The sequence below is a fragment of the Lepeophtheirus salmonis genome, chromosome 9, assembly GCF_016086655.4.
Source record: "Lepeophtheirus salmonis chromosome 9, UVic_Lsal_1.4, whole genome shotgun sequence".
Taxonomy (NCBI): domain Eukaryota; kingdom Metazoa; phylum Arthropoda; class Copepoda; order Siphonostomatoida; family Caligidae; genus Lepeophtheirus; species Lepeophtheirus salmonis.
This window is the reverse complement of record NC_052139.2, coordinates 11724759-11732462: the sequence shown is the minus strand read 5'-3', so window position 1 is coordinate 11732462 and position 7704 is coordinate 11724759. Positions and strand designations below refer to the sequence as shown.

The 7704-nt window shown below is 32.5% G+C and overlaps 1 long non-coding RNA gene across 1 annotated transcript; it reads left to right on the top strand.

Annotated features, from left to right (window-relative positions):
- The first annotated feature begins 503 nt into the window (after nt 1-503).
- Nucleotides 504-5386, top strand: LOC121124281 (uncharacterized). The gene is made up of 4 exons (XR_005866263.2): nt 504-719; nt 792-2976; nt 3162-3441; nt 4977-5386. It is a non-coding gene; the product is annotated as an uncharacterized lncRNA (long non-coding RNA).
- Nucleotides 5387-7704: the final 2318 nt, after the last annotated feature.

Here is a 7704-nt window from a genome sequence, read left to right as displayed (position 1 = left end):
AGAATACAAATATAATCTCACTCAAGCTTGCTCTTGTGTTGACAGGTCGCATATATAGCTTATTTTTTTAAACTTGATTTAAAAAAATGAATATCAAATACAAGTTTGGGAATTTGACACATTCATACAAAAGATCGAATTACGAATGCACGTCTTTTGTTTTCCTTTTTAAAAGATGTATATTGTATATACATACATAATATATTAATAAAAGAGAAATGTACAATAAATTAATGAAGTAATGATGTCTTGGTAAAAATAATAAAAATAACCACATTAACGAAATGAGACAAAAATAATTGTCTGATAAGGGCAGGCTTCAATCATTACTCCATCCGTCCATTGCAATTTTGTAAAAATAATAAATGTGTGGGATCTACAAACTATACAGGGAGGGCAGTAAAACGTGAACAGTTAATGTGTATTTTCTCATTACTATGAACAGGTTTATTTTTTGATATTCGGTTTCTGCTATCCTTTTTAACAAACTATAAAAATCATTTAGTCATTTCATCAACATGAGCGAGCAAAAAGTAAAAAGGCAGCACATATCAGATTTTCATGGTGCTGGAGTTGATGTGGTGAAGATTACGGACAACGTTAAGTGTTCTAGCAGCTTAGTCTTTAAGTTGGCCAAGATGAAAAAAATGGAACAGACCTCTCCAGGATGTCAGGAAGTGGAGGACATAATTTAAAGAGGGATACGAAGTTCTTATTAAGTAAGGAAAAGAATATAAAGGAGGATATCACTTAATGAATCGCATCACCAACGACTTCTCTATGGCTCCTAGGACCATCATGAGGGATATAAAACACAACTTTGGATTTGTTTGTTTCACATGGACCCCAAGCTACCTTCTTACTGAGAATATGAAAGCCAGCAGGCTCGAGAAGGCAAGAAATTCCTTACATGGATCAAGGCAAATAGGTCAATTGTGAACATTTTCTCGGATAAGAAGATTTCACAGTTGATCAATTCTACAACCACGAGAACCAACACTGGCTTGTTGAAAAAAGAGGTCCAAGGGGTTTACCATACAAAATATTTGGGCCAAACAATGATCCTCGGTAGTGAGGCGTCTGTATCTGTTCTTTTTCAATGTGTATAGAAAATCGGCCAGAATGTTTACTATATGTTGCTTAGTTACACCATAGTTCCATGCCTGAATACGAACTACCCATGGAGTAACTACTAGTGAACTTATGACCTCTCTCACTCGTCTGATAAATACCAAAAGTTCTGCGCAGATAACATAGCTTGATTCTGGTACAAAGAGATATGCCCCCTTCCTTGTCAGATTTGAAGCCACCGGACTTTTTTATACGGGTAACATTGGAGAGGGAAATCATCCGGACCTCACACACAAATGTGGACTCCCTGAAGTACTCCATTGTGGTTTTATGAGACAATTTTCCGGAGGAGTTTCTCATCAACTCCTGCATATCCTTCTACCGACGTGTAGAGGCTGTGATTATAATAAGGGTGGCCATATACAGGGAGAAAAGTTTTGCAAAAACCATGTCTACATGTTTTGTTAACATTATTTTTTGCCTATTATTGAAAATACAAAATAATTAATATATTTCTAAACCCATTTCTAGTCCACGTTTTACTGCCCTACCCTTTATATATGTAACATAGATTGTTCTGTTTTCGAATGTATGGGATTGTGGAAAAGTAATTTCGTATTTGCTGTACTTTTTTTTGACTTGTTCATTACTTGTTACATCGGATCATACGATAAAGTGTTGTTAAGACGTAAGTATTAACTAAAAACTCTTCTAGGACACTATTGCTGGTGGACTTTTCAGTCTTGAAGTATTGTGGGTCAAGTACTGAGGTATAAAAGGAAGAAATTTGCCATATTTTACATTTTAACTCCTGAGAGGAAGAAAAAGCGTCAAAAGTTATGAAGAGAATTTGCAATGTATGCTGGTCCGATACTCTTTTGGTTTCGTGTTGTACAATAGTGGTTTGAGTGGTCCCCCCCCCCTCAATTCTGCTCTCTACCGGTTGAAGTTGGCGATCGAACAGAAGTGGCCAGCATTACTAAATAAGAGACAACGCCAGGCCGCACACATCTTTTGATGAATCGCCAGAAGGCCTTGGAGCTCGGATAAGATGTTCTTATGTATCCAACCTACATTTGAGACCTGACACCAAGTGACACCACCTGTTCCTGTCTATGACCAACAAACTGGGGGGGGGAGCACATTTGGCTACAAAAGAAGCCTGTGAAAATAGGTTGTCCATTTTTTTTTGCCAATAGGGACATGGAATTTTTTCAAGGAGGGGATTCTGAAGTGGGATTTTCGTTGGGAATAAGTTATCAAACAGTACAAGGTACCTTTGGGTTAAATCAAATGATTGTAACACTTCTTATATATCCAAATCTATGAAATAACTTTTTCCAAAATCTATTATTATCTTTTCATATTTATTATTATTTGGTATAATGAATAAGAATAATGGGCCTCTTGGGTTCCATCATTTAGAAGGTATCAAAAGGGTTCAAGGAGTTGTCGTATTCCTGTTTCATCAAAGATAAAATTCCACCTTTTTGTTCAATAACTCTCAAATTATTTAATTTGCTCCATTTCTATACTGATAAACCAATTACTAAAAAACCTAATAAATACAATTTTTAATTCATTGATAACAATGTGCAGGGCACTTTTTTGAAATGGCATTGTCTTCAGAATATTTTAGAACCACTTTTATCGAATGGCGTTTGCTTTTATTTTTATAACGACCTATCTTTAGAAAAAACCTTTTATCGCCACTTTTAAACAACTGTGTCCTTGTTACAATTAATGAGTTTTAAAGAAAATAGTTCCTTTTTTTTTCAAAAGGTCAATCTTTTTTCTAGTACATGGTGATTATTCGTGATGTAGTAAAAAGAAAATCAAGGCAAAGATCTTCAAGCTGTTCAGAACAAGGCCAAGACAATTCAATGAGATATTGGCAAAGTATAAGTAAATATTAAACCTGTAAAAAAAATTAATACTTAATATAAGAGATGACTTTGTAAAAACAAATCTATTATTTTTCTGATAGATGGTTTTCAGTAATATGTATCTCGTTTTTTATAAGTGAGATCACTTTACACTAGATTATAGTTGAAAGATAAGATTTCTTACTAAAAAAAATTATGTAACAGTTATGCAATTGTTTGGCTCGGTATTGTGTGAGCTTGTGTCATAGATGGATACCAGCAAAGACATAATATGGAATATTTTACGATAAAGCCAATAACGCAAGACAGGCGCCTAAAAATGGGAATAATGTTTATGGTTTTGATATTGTAACAGCCGATCAAGTGCAATTTTTGTTTCTTCGATCCCGTTTCAGTAACTTCGATGGCAAAGATGAAGGACGTTTGGAAGACCAATGGTCAAAATCTGCATAAAATGATGGAAATTGTCAAGTCCGACCTTTATGTAAGTCTTGTTTTAATGTCTAAAGAGATAAACAATTATGAAAAAAATCCATTTAAAATAGTGGATTTATTTTATTACAAATGAAATATAAAATTTCACAAAATATAATACAAGAATAGGGTGGGTATAATTGCCCCCTTCCCCTAAAACCCACTCTGTGCTATTACAAGAGTCTAAAAATGTTCAATTCCGACTTGAAATCCCTTTATTTTCTAATAATAATGACCTATACCACGAAAAAAAATACACAAAGAGGCTTAAAACTTAACTAGAATCAGTTTATTTTTTATTATTTTTGCAGGGGTGGGAAGTATTAACCCAAAAATATATTTATACATGAAATACATATATATATATATATACTAGTTCATTAAAAGTATAGTCAAAATAGAGTGACTTAATGAATTGTTCTAGAGAAAGAGAGAGAAACTCGATCCATGAGTGAATGCACTTATTTTCTATAGTTATCTTTTTTTTGATAAGGAACCTCTTACTTTCATAGAACATATAAGCATAGAATATTGCATTGACACCAAAATAATCATATCTGCTTCATTATTGAATAACTTAACTCCCAGCCATCAATATAATAAAATGTATTAAATAATAAGTTCTTGTTAATTAAGAACAATTTAAATGCATAGAGATTGTGGAAGTCATTCATTGAAATGGCATAGATAGAAGTATGCTTCTTTAAATGGAACATACTTAAGTACAATAGCTTTAATTAATACAAAAATATATTAATGCTAAAAAGGAAGAGAGTAGTTGTTTATTATTTTTTTGGCACATTTCTTATAGAATCAATCTTTGAATTAAACAATCAAAATTGCATTGGTTTTATCTAATAATTCGATTAGAGACACAGCACAAACAATAATTCATTAGTGCTTTTTGTAAATTATAACACATATACTTCATTTTTACAATGTATTTTGTTGTCAACTGTCAACTTGTCTACTCCCCCTTACCTTTTCAATGTTCTAAACGTTGATTGGTTGAATTCAAATATGGTCGTGTAAGGTGTAAACAATTTTCTGACAAAGATTAAATTTAATTATTGAATAATGAATTATTTCAGAGTTGGGAAGAGTTATTTCATTACTCAGATTGGATATCCAGCAGAAAATGAGTGCCGCTCCTCATTTTCATTTATTTTGATCACCAAAGCGCCTGAAAAAAGAAATTCTTGCATGGCGTTTATTGAACCGCTCTTTTGTATTGTTCTTCAAAACTAACAAACCAAGGATCGAAACAACAACCACGTGATCAATTTTGTTCAAATTTAGTTGGCTACGATGATACTTTTTTGTCCGCAAGGAGTGCTGAGATATCGGGAATTATTTTGTTACTAACTACGCTACGTCCGAACTCAACATAAAATTGTGTTTCTCCTGTGGTGGCTCAAAATGAGCTCTCATGATGGAAAATGTTTCTTGCAGACAAATATAATTGATTAAAAATTGTCCACGTGGTCGTCCTTAAAACAAAAAGAAATAACAAGTGAGAGGCTGATTGTATTTATTTTTTTTTAGATATGAGCAGATGAACGGGAAAAGTGTATATGGGTTATATAGTCTACTAACAACCAACTGATTTTAGGAAAATTTCTTGTTTCTTTTATGAAGAAAATTTGGAAGATCCAATAAAGGCAACGACTCAATAATCATTACTTATTGAGATTCTTATGAAATCTGCACGAAGTAGAAAAGAAAAATTATATTTATAGGACCATCTAAATTTAATTAGCATATACATTTTTTAATGGAAGCATAATCATTTATAATATTTAAAGATGTAGCGTGTCGCTATTGTGAAAATCAATCAATGAACTAAAATAAATATTAGTTCTTCTCTTTAAATTATATTCTGCCCTCTGTCTCTCTCTGAGCAATACCGGGTAATCCCTTTGGTCAATTAATATTAATAAAAAACAATTTGATTATTCCGTTTCTCTTATTTATAACTTGTACAAATTCACTGAATAATACCTATTTAGTTGTTTTTTTCTACCTCAAGTACCAGCACATCTTTGGGACTAATATAAATTCAGTGATTATACAACTTTATATTATACCAATTGGTTTTTACTTTACATTTTTTTATTATGCAAAAATTTTGATCTAATAGACGCTCTGGCAATTGGGACGGAAAAAAATAATAGCTATGTCGTATAAGACAATACACTGAAGCGTTAATATTTTATTATAGAAACCTTTACCTCTGGTTTGCTTTGAACTACTCCAAAAAAGCCCAAGGTCTAAAATATATTTATTGAGACCTATTATACCTGTTACAATATTGATAATACCTCCCATAAGCTGACAAACTGTGTGTATTGATACCCCTTCCAAAAAAATTAATATACTCAATCAAAAAATAGCGTAACAAATAGATAATAGAAACGAGATTGATACTCTCACACCAACAGAGATCTGAATCTTGACTTAGCCAATCAGGCCAACTGTTACAACGTCAAAAAGGACATCAACGACGATATGTACATCGAAAATAAGGCTGGAACTTGTGTCCAACCCTTGGTAAATCTGGATGACATCAGAACAGCTCTAAACATCCATGAGGCCTGATGTCAAAGAATTCTACGTTTCTAAAGGCAGCCTCCATCACGAAAACATGTTGGTGACTAAGATAATTTCCTAGATCAACAAGATGGTGGACTAGTACACAGAGCAAGGGTTAGAAAGTCCTTTTTGGAAACAAATATTCTAGCTGAAAATAATGTAGTCTCTATACACGTCAGATACATCGGCATTACACTTTTCCATCTGACTGCATGTCGAAACCAGTGTCTACCGGAGAAGGGAACCAAATATCGAAGGTCTCAAGGCTTCTGTGATGAGTTGGAAAACAATTACCCCCAAGTACATTAATACAACACCCGTCAGAGTTTCAAGCGGCGTATTGAGGTTGTTATCAAAGTAGATGGAGGCTAGATTAAAGATATTAATGTCAACACGTGTTCCAACATCTGAACAAAGTTTAGTTAATGTAGCACCCTAGTTTCCAAAATAAAACTTTTAAGCTTCCACATTCAAAGTCTTTAGTTTTCAATTACACCGCTTTATAAAGCAAAGTAAGTATGTCTGCCTGTCTTTTACCGACGCCCGACAAGACCAAGCAATGCTGGGCACAATTGTTAGTTATGTATAAATATAAAATATTGACCAAAATTTGGAAATAACATGATCATAACATTATAAGCGTTGAGCATGATACATGCATGATATTCGTGATATCAAGTCATATTTAATACATCGTGACACTTTCAGTTTAAATGTAATGTAATTTTTTGCTTCTTTCTCCTCTTTTCTGCATACAAATATTAATTAACTTCTCCTCTAAAAATAATATTTATTTAGATTAATAAAACCTTAACAAATTATGAATTATACATTTTTTTTTCAATGTACAACGTTAAACAGAAAATATATTTTATTTTCTCCTGTATCTTTTAAGTTTCTACTTTCTTTTTAATTAACAGGTAAAAGAATGAGAATAAATGTAGGTATGTACGTATTATTATATCCTATATATAAATATAATTATTTATAAAAACTAAACTATTTTTCATTAAGAAATGGAGATGAGATAATAAATGATTCATAATATTCATTTCAATATTATATTTGGACTTGAATAATTATAGGCATATTATTGAATATTTAATTACCATTGTTCAGATGTTTGTACATATATGGCCCATTAACACAAAAACAAGCTGGAATTTTTTTTCTTCAAATTTAATTCTAAATACATCTGTATTTTTTAATGAATTATTGTCAACTTTTACCGACAAACTATTCAATTTAGCTCATTGCTAATTTTTTCTCTAATGGGAATCTACAGAGGTTAGTGATATTGCTGTGGTGGACTCAATAGGCTGTGGCCTCAATATGCCACCATATTGAAAAGTCCTAAGGATTCAGATGAGTGCACGAGAGAGACCAAAAACCCTTAGGCTAGAAATACGCCTTTTTATTAGTATACCACTTTTGGGGCGAGCCCTGAGACTTTTTCTATCCTCGACAGGCTTTCTGACCTTGTACACTGCATGACGGTTAATCTTTAGCCAATGCGAGGGTTTCTATGTCCGGCGCAGACCTGTAGTATGTGTGAGGACGAGTAAAATAAACCAATATATGCTGAATGTAATACATAAGTTTGATAATCTATTTATTTATGTTCTTTAAATTTATTTATATACGACCTTTTATAGTAATTCTTTTTACACTACTATAAAAT